We start from the raw sequence: 16,716 nt of genomic DNA on the forward strand, positions 1-16,716 counted from the left end.
AACAAGTGGATATAGAGGTATTGAGGTGACACATGACACGTTTTCACTATGAGACCAGGTTGTAAATGTGTGGGCCCCACAGCTTATTCAAGGCCCCCTCAACATGTCCCTGTGACTATGAGGGCCCCTCTTACGGGACCCTTTTGCCTTCCTGTTTCTAAATAAGTTTTGAGGCACTCTTTAACCCAATAATGCCACACGTATCGTACATGAGTTTCTAAAGCCTCTACATCATCATCACGATGTGTATAAGATGTGTGCGGTCTCCTGATGAAAGTTTTCATGCATTCAAGCAACACGTCCTTAAAATGTTATTATTTTGTAGAAAAATAGGTTGTTATAGACTATTATTTCATATGTTAGGCTTTATATGGTTAAGCTATTGTATATAAAGGCTGAAATGTTCATTATAATATTCATTACTATAACTGCATGTTTGCTCCACATTACAAAAAAATGACTTGTTTTAGGTGTTTGGGGAAAACAAGATATTCATATTTTACTGTGTGGTTCAAAGGTAATGATTAAACTAGTTATGTAAAGTCTGTTGAGATAAACTATAATGTTTTTTCTGAAAGTATAAAATAGATTTACATGCTTTAAGTTTGACATTTTTACAGGTTTTTCATTAAGAAAGAAAGAGGAGAGGATATTAAAGTGTATTAAAGGGCTTGTGTGTATCAGATTTGAGAGATGAAGTTTAAAATCTCGAACATTCAGGAACAGACTCTTAACTCATTTACTCATTCTGTGAATGTAATGTGGTCTAGGGGTTTTTTGGACACTTTGAAAAGGCTTAAATGATGCCTTCATGGGGCTTTTTCGATGGGAGAATAATAATGGCAGCCAAGCTGTAGGATCTTTCCAAACAGAATTTCCCAAAAAATGACCAAATGACCACTATTTTTGAACTCCACACCTTTCAGTCCATTGAAGCTCTGATGATGGAGGGTAACATTTTTGAAGTAAATAGGGTTTAGGGATGATCACTTCTGTATGGAACGCACCCCATCATTCAGATGAGTTAGAAAAGATATTTCAGCGTGAGCCAGAACTGCTTTAACTCTTCAAGTTTCACCAGACCGTTATTTACATGATGTAGGAGTCTATTTGTTAAATTCTTTAATATTCAAAGTTTTATGAAATTAAAATACTTACTTAAATGTTACATGCTTGTTTTTTTCCCTTTTGTATCATGATTTGTAGCATTTACATTGAGTTCACATTATGTATAACAAAAGTTAAAATGTTTTTGTCTCTTTAAGAGCAGGGGCTGTTCAGTGGTTTCTTTACCACATCTGTGTGTTTGAATTAATCTGACTGTAAATACCAAAGCAAGAATTAAAAGAGACTTAAATGAATGTAAATGCATAGATCTCAACTTTAAGAGATAATTGGCCCCGGGGCCCTTATAGTCATAATCCTCCCTGAGCTTATGACATTCATTCATTTTCTGTATAAGTAATAAAATCAATATAAACACAAGGAGCAATATTTAAATGTGAGGATTGTCCCAAATCGAGAGTCTTGATACATCAATACACCCCTCCCTACAGAAAGCACATGACCTTTATTCATGATCAGGTGAAAGTTCACAACAATGTCCTGTTTTTACATCTCTTTCTATGTCAGGTCAGACACTGATAGAGCAGTTACTCAGCGTCCATACATTACAAGCTGTAGCATGATACTCACCATTGAAACTACACAAATGTTTGGGGCCTCCGGAGGTTTAGGAGCCCCCTGCTGGTTGAATGATTTAATGAACTCTGCATATCAATTAAAAATAAGAAGCATATGTTTGTACATACCTAGTATATTATAACCTGCAGTATTTCCTGGCTGCACTAATGCAATACAGATTCAGGACAGAAACTGTTTAAATATGCAGATGGTTTTGGTCATGTTAATGTAAAGAGATGATTTAAAGGAATATTCATATAGAAATCATATTGTATTGCAATAATGATGATAATAATAATATATATCAATAATGTTAAGCAAGTTCTCTGTTGTTAAACGTTAAAAGATAAATAACTCACTATAAACTGTACAGTAACGTTCTTTCAACAGTAATCCAATAAAACAGTGAATAAAACTTCTATTACTTCAGTCTCTTAAATTGAAATACATAATAAATGAATTTAGCAGATAAAGAGTTAAAGACACTGTATCTACAGTACGTGCCGTGAATTCAGAGACACTTAATCATTAATCTTCATAATCCTTTCATTGTAAACATTACCCAACAACATCTCACTTTACTCAAATAAAACATGTATTACACACAGATGAGCAAAATTCACATTATAATCATGATTTATAGTCAAAGAGTTTGTGAAGTACTGCTGACTGAAACTATAATCTCAATAAATGTGCAGTTTCTATTATTAATCTGAGAATATATCATCATCATATTTCTTATTGTGTCTTCTGTGTCTTGTGTTTTCCTACAGAAAGTTCCAGAAGAGGATGAGGTGGTGTACGCAGGATTAATGACACGATAATCAAACACTCTTGATTCGGTTTCCTCAGAGATGAGTTTATTTTCCTCTGGATTATCACATATGCTTTTAATTGTGTTGTGACATTTAAAATGTAATTAAATTATTCACAATCTTTATTGTTCTTCAAGTAAAAAACACTTAATAAAGACAATAAATATACAATAAATATACAAAAGATAGTACAGCAGGACATTGTTCATTAAAACACATCATGAGGTCAATAAAGTGTCGTCAAAACCTGCCATTAAAAAGTCTTTTCAGGTTAGTTAACCTTCAAACTTGTTGCTGAATTTTGTCCTGAAGTCGTCTTTTTTCAGTCAGAACGTCAGTTTCAGAAGTCTGCACTTTTATTAAAGCTGGAGAAAAAGAGATGATTTGTAATAATGTCTTTCTTAATCATTATCATTAACCACAACATCAGTGAATCTAACTGTGATTTAGTTTGCAGTTTAATATAAAGACAACACTTGCCTTTTAGATCCTCTCTGTGTTTCCTGAAGCAGATCACAGCTGAGATTATAACAATTAATACTGCAGCCGTACACGCCGTAATGATGATGATGATAGAATCTAAAAAGATAAAGAGAAACAAACATTAACTTCTATAAAGTGAAACACTTTTATCACTGATAATCAATCGATCAATCAATCAGTATTTAAAGCTGCAGTGTGTTTAATAAACAGAGACTGTAAGACCATCATTCATTGGTTAATGTTTTACTGTGAACACTGTGTCTCTGTGTCTATAAAACATTCCTCCTGTTCTGAGTGACACCTGACAACAACACTGACTCCACCAATGGCGTGAGCTGGGGCGGGGCTATCTATCTGTATTCATAAATAAACACTAACACTAGATAGAGGCTCATAAATAAACACTCATGATGATAATATAGAAGATTATACAGAATGTGTTTCTTCAATGTCTTAAATACATCTAAGAGAAACGATTGAATATAACAACACATTCTGTCAATCATGTGTTACAGTGTGTAAGATCTATTAAACATATTCAAATCATTTATGACATCCAGATCATCTCATTAAATAAACACTGACACACCTGAATGTGATCGACCGGGAGTAGACTCAATCTCCTCAGTCTTCTTAATCTCTGATTTCCTCTCTGAAGACAGGAACACAGAGTCATCAACAATCACAATAGAAACATTCACTGGTTTTAAAACAGAAACAGAATTTCCTCTTACAGTCTCATTTTCTAAAGGCAGTTTATATATAGTTTATTGTCTCATATTAAACTGATTTTATATGTATTACACAAACAGATCTTCAGTTTTATGCTACAGATAGTTAAACATGCTCTTTCCTTCTCAAACTAATGACTCGACAACTTCACAATTTACAAATGAGTCCCACAAACAGACTGAAAATGCACTAATAATAATTCTCCTCTTTGTGTAAAATGTATTAATATTTTGAACTTCTGGCGGTTATTGTGTGTACACATACGCTTTGTTCTTTAGATGCTTTAAAGCTTTTATTGATCTGCTTAGATGATGATTGACGGCTGGTTCGACCAGTCTGACCTGTAGCTTTATTTCAAAGAATTTCATCTTTAAAGAAGTTGTTGTGACAGAAGAGTAATAATGCTGCATTTATGTCATGTCTGAGTTTCTAACTTTCACTTCTTTGTTGAGCTCGTAATTACATGTAAGAAAACGTTGAATTCTTTTCAGATTTGACAGTCGTGACGTCATGCAAAAACAGTCAAATTGGCACTCAACAGATAAAGATCATTTCTGTTTGATTCAGCGGAAAACCTCCAAGGTTCTTTAGAATGGATGTGTGCGGCAATTTCGCCTCAAGGATCTACTGTTGGGAGGCATGAACAGGCGTTGACCACCCAGGGACAGCAGATCCAAGAAATACTGCAAACGGTACGTGCTCTGATCAATTAAATCCTGTTCCACCTCCAGCTTCGATTCCACCTGTACCTATTCCTGAACCCGCTGATACTCCCAATACACTGCGGAGCAGCTAGTTTTATACCTCCCGAGAGGTTTGATGGGTCTTCTGATAATTGCGGGCTTTCTCATGCAGTGCAGTTTTTACCTAAAATATCACCCCCATTTACGATCCGACAGCGAGAGGGTTCACTTTATGATTTCACTACGTACCGGCAGAGCGAGACGATGAGCCACAGCGCTGCGGACAGCTAGTAGCCCAGTTCTTGCTTTTTATGATCAATTCTGTGTCATCATTACTCTAAACCCAAATTACTTTCTGTCTTCAATGGAACAAAACAGGACTCGACGATTTTGTCGGTTCATGATTGTTATTTGCCCTGTCAACATTTTCAATGGCCACACCACAAAAAAAAAAAAATTACAATTTACAATCCACTTCAGCTGTTCAGTTATGATTGATGCAGCTGTTATGTTTGGGACACTACTCCGGAGTAACCAGAGTAACAAGTGTTGCTAAACTGAAGTCTGTCATTTCTGCACCACCAAACAGAGTTACACAAACACACCCATCACTAATATTAAACTGGAACAGGAGAAAGTATTTTAAAATTGTAAAGTTACACAATTCAGATTGAACAATTGATTTGGATGGCAAGCAAACTCCTGTTTAACAGAAACTGCATCTTCCCGTTGTCATTCATTTGTCAGAGATGCTCGTATTGTTGTGATATAATCCACCGGTGTTAGGGGAGATTTGAGCGTTTCTGTTAGTCCAGACCGTTATATGAGGACACATTTCCACTGATGACTAATCACAATGTTAGCACATGGACAGGAAAGACTCTCACTAGCTAGCACTATCAAATTTCAAACATTCAAGTCATACTTGTGATACAGTTTCAGACTCTCAACATACATCACACAATCATCCAGATGTTTCTCTATAATATAAAGAGTTGCATTCAATCTGCAGTGGCCAAACCTAAATCTGGACATCAACACTGTTGGAATCGTTTATTTCCTGAAATGAGTTTTAACATGTGGCTGTATTGAGAAAAGATGTCTGCTGTCTTCTTCCCATTGATGATGTCATAGTATCCCAATACCTGACACCAGTTTACTTCTTAATTCAGTTCCTTCAAATTCCACTCTAATTCCGACTTTCTCTTGTTTTAATGACTCTTTAGCAAGTGTATCTGCTTCTTCATTGCCCTTAATTCCATTATGTGCAGATAACCAAATAAATCTGTCACATTCTGAACAACTAATCCGGTGCAATCTTAAAAACAGATCTAAAATAAGATCTGCAGTGGATTGTCTTTTATTACACCGATTAAAACTGAAGAAGAGCAAATAACCATCCTGTTGGTCTAACATCCTCTGCCCGTTCTAATGCCCACAGAATGTGAATCTACTGTTTCAGCTGTAAAACAGATCAATCATCTTCATCTTAGTTGAGAAATATACATAACACAACACAACGATTACTATCAGGATCTTTGGATCCATCGGTATAAACTTGAAGAACTGAAATATATTTAGTATTTATATAATCATCATCTGTTTCTTTGAGATCTTCTTTATCATCATGACCAAAATCCACATCTACTGTAGACAGTAGCCATCCCGGACAAACACCCTTCCAGGATTATTAGCAGGAGCAATATTTAAAATCTTAAACTTTTCAGCCCATATTAAACGCTGTCTTATATAACTTACAAACTTTTTCTTTGATTTGACAAACTCCAAACATTCATATAGTCCTCTAATAGCAGGACAATCCTCAGTTGTGTTCCAATAATTTAAAGTAAGTTTAATTATTCATATATAATGGCTTTTCCCCATTTCAACTAATATCACAGGTGAGTATATACAGTATTTCACAAAAGTGAGTACACCCTCACATTTTTGCAAATATTTGATTATATCTTTTCATGTGACAACACTGAAGAAATGACACTTTGCTACAATGTAAAGTAGTGAGTGTACAGCTTGTATAACAGTTCACTGTCCCCTCAAAATAACTCAACACACATCCATTAATGTCTAAACCGCTGGCAACAAAAGTGAGTACACCCCTAAGTGAAAATGTCCAAATTGGGCCCAAAGTGTCAATATTTTGTGTGCCCACCATTATTTTCCAGCACTGCTTTAAGCCTCTTGGGCATGGAGTTCACCAGAGCTTCACAGGTTTCCACTGGAGTCCTCTTCCACACCTCCATGATGACATCACAGAGCTGGTGGATGTTCGAGACCTTGTGCTCCTCCACCTTCCATTTGAGGATGCCCAACAGATGCTCAATAGGGTTTAGGTCTGGAAACATGCTTGGCCAGTCCATCACCTTCACCCTCAACTTTTTTAGCAAGGCAGTGGTCGTCTTGGAGGTGTGTTTGGGGTCATTATCATCCTGGAATACTGCCCTGCGGCCCAGTCTCTGAAGGGAGGGGATCATGCTCTGCTTCAGTATGTCACAGTACTTGTTGGCATTCATGGTTCCTTCAATGAACTGTAGCTCCCCAGTGCCGGCAGCACTCATGCAGCCCCAGACCATGACACTCCCACCACCATGCTTGACTGTAGACAAGACACAGTTGTTTTTGTACTTATCACCTGCTTGCCTGCTTGCCGCCACACACGCTTGACACCATCTGAACCAAATAAGTTTATATTGGTCTCATAAGACCACAGGACATAGTTCCAGTAATCCATGTCGTTAGTCTGCTTGTCTTCAGCAAACTGTTTGCGGGCTTTCTTGTGCATCATCTTTAGAAGAGGCTTCCTTCTTGGACAACAGCCATGCAGACCAATTTGATGCAGTGTGCGGCGTATGGTCTGAGCACTGACAGGCTGACCCCCCCACCCCTTCATACGTCTATTTCCCAAAGACAACTTCTGGATAAGACACTGAGCACGTGCACTCAACTTCGACCATGGCGAGGCCTGTTCTGAGTGGAACCTGTCCTGTTAAACCGCTGTATGGTCTTGGCCACCGTGCTGCAGCTCAGTGTCAGGGTCTTGGCAATCTTCTTATAGCCTAGGCCATCTTTATGTAGAGCAACAATTCTTTTTTTCAGATCCTCAGAGAGTTCTTTGCCATGAGGTGCCATGTTGAACTTCCAGTGACCAGTACGAGGGAGTGTGAAAGTGATAACACCAAATTGAACAAACCTGCTCCCCATTCACACCTGAGACCTTGTAATATTAACGAGTCACATGACACCGAGGAGGGAAAATGGCTAATGGGCCCAATTTTGACATTTTCACTTAGGGGTGTACTCACTTTTGTTGCCAGCTGTATAGACATTAATGGCTGTGTGTTGTTATTTTGAGGGACAGCAAATGTACACTGTTACACAAGCTGTACACTCACTACTTTACATTGTAGTAAAGTGTCATTTCTTCAGTGTTGTCACATGAAAAGATATAATCAAATATTTACAAAAATGTGAGGGGTGTACTCACTTTTGTGAGATACTGTATATACAAACATTCCCTGGCAGCCAAAAGTTTGGAATAATGTACAGATTTTCCTCTTATGGAAAGAAATTGATACTTTTATTTAGCAAAGTGGCATTCTTCAACTGATCACAATGTATAGTCAGGACATTAATAACGTGAAAAATTACTATTACAATTTGAACTTTTTAAACTACTTCAAAGAGTTCTCATCAAAAAATCCTTCACGTGCAGCAATGACAGCTTCCTTGTTATTCTAGCGGTCAGTTTGTTCAGATACTCAGGTGACATTTCACCCCACACTTCCTGTAGCACTTGAACTTTCACCCCACACTTTTTCTTTGCAATTCTTCCCATAAGAGTCTTCTCTTTACAGTTGTACATGAAACTGGTGTTGAGCGTGTAGAATTCAATGAAGCTGTCAGCGGAGGACATGTGAGGCATCTTTTTTCTAAAACTAGAGACTCTGATGTACTTCTCCTCTTGTTTAGTTGTACATCTGGTCTTCCTCATCTCTTTCTGTCCTTGTTAGAGACAGTTGTGCTTTGTGTTTCTAGCTGTAGGACTCAGACTTGTTGCAGCACAGTTTCTAGTTTCTAGTGAAAGCAGTTTCTTTTTTGACATTTTTGACCTAATATTGACCTTGAGACATGCCAGTCTATTGCATAATGTGACAACTCAAAAACAAAGACAAAGTTCAGCTTAATTTAATGGACCAAATATCTTTCAGCTGTATTTGATATAATGGCAAGTGATTTTCTAGCACCAAATGATCAATTTAACACGAGTACTCGAGGATAAGGTGTTGGAGTGATGCTGCTGTCTAGAATTGATCAAAAATGACTTTTTCAGATAGTTATGTGCTGTTTTTTACATCAGTAATGTCCTGACTATACTTGTGATCAGTTGAATGCCACTTTGGTGAATTAAAGTACCAATTTCCTTCCAAAACAGCTAAATCTGTACATTAATCCAAACTTTGGGCTGTCTATGTGTGACCTGTCATGATGTGCTTGAAGTGGATTAGAAAGCTGTGTGATTGTGAACTCTACTGGTGAGCTGAAGAAACTGCAGTTCAATAAACATCACGAGACTGATTGTATTTAATGTCCTTTTTAAATAAGAGATCTCAACACAGCATTTAATGATGTCTGTCTCAGCACAATCCTCTCTGGAACATCACACACGAATCAGGTGAAAACACTTCTACATTTAGATTTCTTGTGTATTCATTGAGCGCATAAATGCCAGCCTAAATGATGCCCGCTCTGACCCGCCTCAGTTCTGATGCTGCTTTGGTTCTGTGTTATTACAGTATCAGAGCAGCTTTAAACATTGTTGATGTCATGATAGAGCATAACTTTGATAATTTAAAAGTATAACTTCATATTCTCATTTATTTCATATTTCTATATTCTATTCATTGAAAACATTAATCTCATACCATTTTATATATATAGACAAATACACATAGATGCCACTTCTGTGCCACCTTTGCCGTGTAAAGATGGCATTAGTCAAACATCCTCGTATCTGTATGCAGCTTAAAGTCTAAATAATTTGTGCTTCATGTTTAAAATATTTTGACATATTGTGTGTACAACATACACTGAACATTTGATTACAATACTTAATAATAAACTTAAAAATAACACAATCAAAGGTAAAAGTAACTGTAGTTTATTTACACTACAAGTAAATAAATGCATGAGTAGTTTTTAGATGAGATTCTTCATACCCACTAGAACAGTGATGATGACGAAATATCGTAACCACCCCTCATCCCACCTGGAATCTATACCTCTGTCAGTATAGCAGAATAAAGTGTAGTGTGACCACCCTTAATTCCTGGACTCTGCGTTGCAGCTGGCAAGCTTCCAAATTTACTGAGCGGACCGAGACACAGAACTTTCTGGCAAAACTAAAGGTGGAGGAATCTGTTTTTACATCAACAGCGGTTGGTGCAATGGTGTGACAGTGATCCAGTAGCACAGTTCTCCTGACCTGGAATCTTTCATCATAAACTTTAAGCCTTTTTATTCACCCCGTGAGTTTGCTTCATTCATTCTTGTCGGTGTTTACATCCGCGGCAGACCAGCGTGCAGGTCGCACAGCGCATGCTCGCCGACCAGATACTGTGTGTGGAGTGGACCAACCCGGACTCTTTAGTTTTTGTCCTTGGTGACTTTAACAAAGGAAACCAGTCATGAACTCTCTAAATTCAGACAGTTTATTAAATGCCCAACCAGAGAGGAGATCATTCTGGATCACTGTTATACCACTGTCAGGAATGCTTATCTTGCCATCCCCCGTGCTGCACTGGAACACTCTGACCACGTCATGGTCCACCTGATTCCTGCATACAGGCAGAAACTAAAGCTCTGCAAACCTGTAGTAAGGACATCAAGGAAGTGGACCAGTGAGGCTGTGGAGGATCTCCAGACATGTTTTGACACCACTGACTGGGATGTGTTCAGGACTGCTACAAACAGTCTGGATGAGTACACCGAGGCTGTGACATCATATATTAACTTCTGTGAAGACTGCCGTATTCCATCACGCACCAGGGTGAGTTACAACAATGACAAACCCTGGTTTACAGCCAAACTCAGAAGGTTAAGGTTTGATAAGGAAGAGGCCTTCAGGAGTAGGGACAAAGACAGATTTAAAGAGGCGAAGTACAAGTTTAGCAAGGTGGTGAAAGAGGCTAAACGACGGTACTCTGAGAAGCTCCAACACCAGCTCTCAGCCAACGACTCTACGTCTGTCTGTAAAGGGCTCAAGCAAATCACCAACTACAAGCCTAAAGCCCCACCAGCCCATCAATGACCGACACCTAGCCAACGACCTGAACGAGTTTTACTGCTGCTTTGAAAGACAAAGGGACAGTCCTGTAACCATTCCGCACGACACCTCCCAACAAAGGGAAAGTCCTGAAACCATACCCCACGACACCTTCCAACAGCTCCAGCTACAGTGCATCACCCCCACCTCCCCACCTCAGCAGGGGCCTAGGCACCCCCACCAATGCCTAACTTAAAGGTACACCCCTCCACCCCCCACCCCCTCAGTGCCGATTCTTTCCATCCATGAGAGGGATGTCAACAAACTCTTCAGGAGACAGAATCCCCGGAAAGCTGCTGGACCGGATGCTGTCTCCCCATCCAGCTTGAAGCACTGCGCTGATCAGCTATCTCCAGTGTTCACAGACATTTTCAACACCTCACTGGAGACATGCCAGCCTGCTTCAAGTCCTCAACTATCATCCCTGTTCCCAAGAAGTCAAGGACCACAGGACTTAATGACTTCAGACCCATCGCCCTGACCCCTGTGGTTATGAAGTCCTTTGAGCGCCTTGTGCTTTCACACCTCAAAGACTTCACCGACCCCCTCCTGGACCCCCTGCAGTTTGCATATAGAGCCAACAGGTCTGTAAACGACGCAGTTAACTTGGCCCTCCACTACCTCCTCCAGCACCTGGACTCCACAGGAACCTATGCCAGGATCCTGTTTGTGGATTTCAGCTCTGCCTTAAACACCATCATCCCGGCTCTGCTCCAGGAGAAGCTCTCCCAGCTAAGTGTGCCTGAATCCACCTGCAGGTGGATCACTGACTTCCTGTCTGACAGGAAGCAGCATGTGAAGCTGGGGAAACACGTCTCCGACTCATAGACCATTAGCACTGGATCCCCCCAGGGCTGCGTTCTTTCTCCTCTGCTCTTCTCCCTGTACACTAACACCTGCACCTCCAGTCACCAGTCCGTCAAGCTTCTGAAGTTTACGGACAACACCTCCCTCATCGAACTCATCTCTGATGGTGACGAGTCCACCTACAGGTGAGAGGTTGACCACCTGGTGACCTGGTGTAACCAAAACAACCTTGAGCTCAACGCTCTAAAGAGAGTGGAGATGGTTGTGGACTTCAGGAAGAACTCAGCCTCACCTGCCCCCATCACCCTCTGTGACTCCTCAATTGACACTGTGGAGTCTTTCCGCTTCCTGGGAACTATCATCTCCCAGGACTTCAGGTGGGAGCTGAACATCAACTCCCTCATCAAGAAAGCACAACAGAGAATGTACTTCCTGCGGCAGCTGAAGAAATTCAACCTGCCAAAGACAATGATGGTGCACTTCTTCACAGCCATCATTGAGTCCATTCTCACATCCTCCATCACTATCTGGTACGCTGCTACTACTGCCAAGGACAAGGGCAGACTACAGCTTGTTATCCAGTCTGCAGAGAAGGTGATTGGCTGCAATATGCAATATACACCCTGAAGCGTGCTGGAAAGATTGTGGCTGATCTCTCCCACCCCGGCTACAATCTCTTTGAGACACTCCCCTCTGGCAGAAGGCTGAGGTCCATCAGGAAAAAACCTCACGCCACAAGAACAGTTTCTTCCCATCCGCCACTAGCCTTATCAACAAGGCCCGGTACCCATACTGACACTCTCCACACTCCACTTCTGGTTCTACATGCCACTGTACTTACTCTGCTGCTCTTTTATTTTATTCTTACTTTTAATATATACTGTGTGGACATATTTATTTATATTGCTTATTTTAATACTGTTTCTCCTTAACTTTCTTATATTTAGAGAATGTGTGACACGTGCCTACAACACCAAAACATATTCCTTGTATGTGTAAAAAACGTACTTGGCAATAAAGCTTTTTCTGATTCTGATTCTTAACACGGGACTTTTAGCTATAAACAAGCCCCAAAAACAGCGGGGACTCTTAATTTTGAAAGGTGCTTCACTGCTTCCAGTGGCTCATTCAGACAGTTAAGGGAAATGCACTCTTACAATCAATGTAAGGAAAGTTTATTTTCATACACAGTGGAAATTGAAAGTGCTTCACACAGACATGATAAAGACAATAAAAGATACATACAATTACATGTTCAACAAGTAGTAAAAAGATGAACATAAACATTTGACCCGGAGTTTCGGATGTGGAAACACTGAAGAGGTGCTCCAGGGATCTTTAAGATTAATAAACCCCATGATATTTAAATGTGGATACTGTTTGGGCACATCTGAAGCTGGTGCCAGCTGTGAGTGGCATAATAGCTAAACAGTGTCTTATCTTGTTTTGAGTGACCTTACCAACAAGCTTATGTAATCCCTCTCATGAGCGCGTCACAGAGATGTACATACATTTCATCAAGTGTGACGATAAACTCAAAAGCAGTAAAATATTATTTGGCATTGTCTGCACATATCCTAATTAATATTCATGTGTTTTGACACTTCATGATGGTGATGTCACTTCTCTTCTGGATGTGATGTCATAAACTAGTACAGCAACAGAAGCCACGCCCACCAGAGCAGAGAGGACCAATCGGATCACAGCTTCAGTGAAAGCACAACAGTGAACACAATCTGAGGAAACAACAGAACAAACAGATGATAGCTGGACTGAGCCGGTTTATGAACTAATATTGAAATAGTTTCGACTAGTTTAACTTCAATCAGAACTCACAACAGTGAATCAAAGAAATTAATTTGCATTTTCAGAGACTGTAAACAAACAATAAACTCACCACCTGAACACGGCTGACAGACTTCAGTAATGTTGAGATGTTTAGTCTGGTTTCTGATGGGATTGTTGATCACACAGCTGTAAGAATCATCGACACACTCCAGATGTAGAGAGAGACTTCTGTTGAGATCAGACACACTGATGGAGGACAATAAACTGTTTCCTTTGTACCAGGAGAGAGTCACCTGTGTCACATTCACCACTGAACACACCAACACACATTTAGAGCTTGAAGAACATTGAGAAGAGTCTCTGATGATCACAGGAACCGGCAGACGAGCTGGAAAGATAATTCAGAGTCAATAAAATAAACATCAAACATCAGTTTCATCATAATCAGTCGCAGTTTATTGTGATCTGTGAGTCTCAGAAGACAAGAGTGTCAGACCTTCAGTCTTCTCATTACATTGCATGATTTATATTGTTTTTGATATTTATAATAGTATGATGATGATGTGAGAATGAAATATGAAGAGGACACTGATGTTATTCTGTACTCACCATAAACAGTCACATTGAATATATTAAATGATATTGTGTTTCTGCTGATCTGTACTTTATAAAGTCCAGTGTGTGCGGTTGTGATGTTTGTGATGGTGAGATCTCCAGTCTGATTGTTCAGCTGCAGTCTGAATCTCAACTGTTCATCCATTATTGAGGTTATATTTGCTTCTCTGTTGATTTGTGCTATAACAGTATCTGGATTCTGAGCTCCAAACATCCAGTGTAAAACATCATCATCTCTCAGTATTTCAGAATCATCAGTGTGTAAAGTGACAGAATCTCCCTCCATCACTGACACTGACTTCACTTTATCTGGATCAACACCAAACACACCTGCAGACACAAACAAACATCTTTATTATCATGCGACACCACATCCACATGTGTGGACTTTGTATTTTAGCTTCGCTATATGCAACACATTAATTAAATGAGTTAAAACCGACTCAATACTGTTGACAAAACTCATCACAGTAATTTAAGGGTTAATCTTCTGGCGCAGCGTGACACGTGACACAACAGCATGACGTCGATTGACAGGAAGTGATTTACAGGAAGTGCTGCTACTGGCGCTGCGCCAACAAAAGTGCCTCTGGTAAGAAACCTCTTTAAGTTTTTTGATTGAAATCTGTTTGATTGTAAAGAGTCTCTAATTTCCTTTGATTTGTGATTTAAAGATTATATTTGTTTTTCTTGTGTCAGCGTGCTGATAAACATGATGTCCACATATGAGGAAATTAGGACCACATTCCCAAAAGTTGAAAAAACATGTTTGTTATTTTGAATATGTTTCAACATTAACACATCTGTGGGTCATTTAGCTTCATATTAATATATATTTTGTTATTTTATTCTGTTATCACTTTACAATACTGTTCTATTCATTAACATTAGTATATACATTCTTATATATTTGCTTTCAGAGGCTTTATATGGAGTTAGGATGAAAATAAGGTGCATTTCAAACTGTTCTGAGACCAGTGCAGACAGACAGCACACTGGAGGTTAAGTCATTCACTAAATAGGGAGCAAGGGAGCATCATATATCTCTCTATGCAGTTAAGTGCATTCAACAGTTTCAGGCTGCAGATGATGTTTGGATCACTCAACATGTTTGACACACATGGGACAATGATCATCAGTACATAGATTCACCATTTATCATGTATAATAAGGAGGTTAAATTCTAAAAGTGTAAATGATCTGCATTTTAAAATGATTTTTCACACTTAATAGCACGTTAATATCTAATAATAGTAAATACAAAAGTAGATGAGTAAGGATTAGTTTGGTCTTAGTTAGTGGTCGACTGATATATTGCCGAGAGCGATAATTCAGACAATATCGCGTTTGAGCTCATAATATTAAACTGCTCATCTGTTTCATTCTCTCTCTCTCCTCAACAGTTCCCTGTAACTTTAACTGACTTGTTTAATGATAAAAAGGCAAATATCAATCAAACTAATATCATATACCGTCAGCAAATATCCAGATATCTCCTGTTGGAGCCATTCTGTGTATTGGGATGGGGTGGTGCTGTGTTCTGCCACGAGTCTACTTAAGACAGGGGTTAATTAGTGCAGGTGTGGCACACGGGGAGGTGCATGGTTTTTGACCATGAGGCACGGCGTGTAATCATGGAGACTGACTTGAGTTAAGTTTATTATTAAATGTTTTATATTCGTTATGTTAATAAATGGATTGGCATATCCGACTTTAAGTTCAGACTTTTGAAAGTTTATTATTTTACCTTATTTTATTATTTTAAGCCACAAGGAAACAGCACGCCCGCAACACGCGTGCAAAACAACTTAAACGTGCGCCAACAATTAGTCAAAAACCACCTCTGTATGAGGAAAAGACTGATCAAGTTTAAACGACACAATCCTTGTGCTGTTCGTGCACCTTGTTTCGACAGTGATCGGCTGAATGGAAACGCATTGGGCCAGTAGACCTACGGGCGCAGCGGTCCTCACATTGGACAGTGAGGCGGCCAGGAAGCAGTGATGACGGGCGGAGGTCGGTGACGGACGGCGGTGATCGGTGACGGACTGCAGTGATCGGTAGCGGACGTCGGAATCGAGCACTTTGGGCCTCACATTGGACAGTGAGGTGGTCTGGACGTGTTGAGGACGGACGCCATAGACGACGGAGGTCGGTGAGCGGCCTCACATTGGACAGTGAGGTGGTCTGGACGTGGTGCAGGTGAAGATTGGACACTTCGATGCAGACACTACGTCGGACAGTGGAGGAAAGTTCTTTCGGACCTAGAACGAGTAAAGCGAGGTAACGGCAGTTAACACACACATGATGTAGTATGACTTTTAAGAGCTGCAGTTATTAAAATGTGAACAGCAAGAATGAAAAGGGAATACATACATTGACATTTGGTTTAAAGTAAACGAGGACTTGAAATAAGAGACATTTCGTCCCCTTGGAATTATAAGGTTCTATCTGCGTTCTGAGCAGTTTTGAGATATTGAGCTTTAAAGTTTTTGCATTACATATAGGAAAATTTATATGGGGAACAAGTTTCTTTCAAACATGAAAATAACAGGGACCCTATATGTATTCTAAATATACAATATCAAAATCCTCTCAAATTTGTAAATGGGGATTTTTAGAATGGGTCAAATGCAGATAGAACCTTCTAATTCTAAAAAAACACTTTTCGCTTAGAATTATAAGGTTCTATCTGCCAAAACATTATTTGAACATTAAATATAAAATTAATGTTGTAACAATGTCTCAATATGTGTTAGAAAGTAAAATG

At 39.4% G+C, this 16,716-nt stretch overlaps 2 protein-coding genes and 1 long non-coding RNA gene across 4 annotated transcripts in view; 2 read left to right on the forward strand and 1 right to left on the reverse strand.

The window, feature by feature from the left end:
• LOC127639461 (SLAM family member 9-like) overlaps window positions 1-16,716 on the forward strand; it is a 235,745-nt gene that overhangs the window by 42,692 nt on the left and 176,337 nt on the right. The window lies entirely within an intron of this gene.
• Window positions 1-16,716, reverse strand: part of LOC127640016 (uncharacterized) — a 59,211-nt gene that overhangs the window by 13,907 nt on the left and 28,588 nt on the right. The window lies entirely within an intron of this gene.
• Window positions 14,497-16,716, forward strand: part of LOC127640019 (uncharacterized) — an 88,830-nt gene continuing 86,610 nt past the window's right edge. For both annotated transcript variants that reach the window (XR_007970047.1, XR_007970046.1), the window contains exons 1-2: window positions 14,497-14,538; window positions 15,862-16,229. This is a non-coding gene — a long non-coding RNA (uncharacterized LOC127640019). The remainder of the gene's footprint in view (window positions 14,539-15,861; window positions 16,230-16,716) is intronic.

Source organism: Xyrauchen texanus, chromosome 48 (genome assembly GCF_025860055.1).
Source record: "Xyrauchen texanus isolate HMW12.3.18 chromosome 48, RBS_HiC_50CHRs, whole genome shotgun sequence".
In the NCBI taxonomy this organism is placed as follows: Eukaryota; Metazoa; Chordata; class Actinopteri; order Cypriniformes; family Catostomidae; genus Xyrauchen; species Xyrauchen texanus.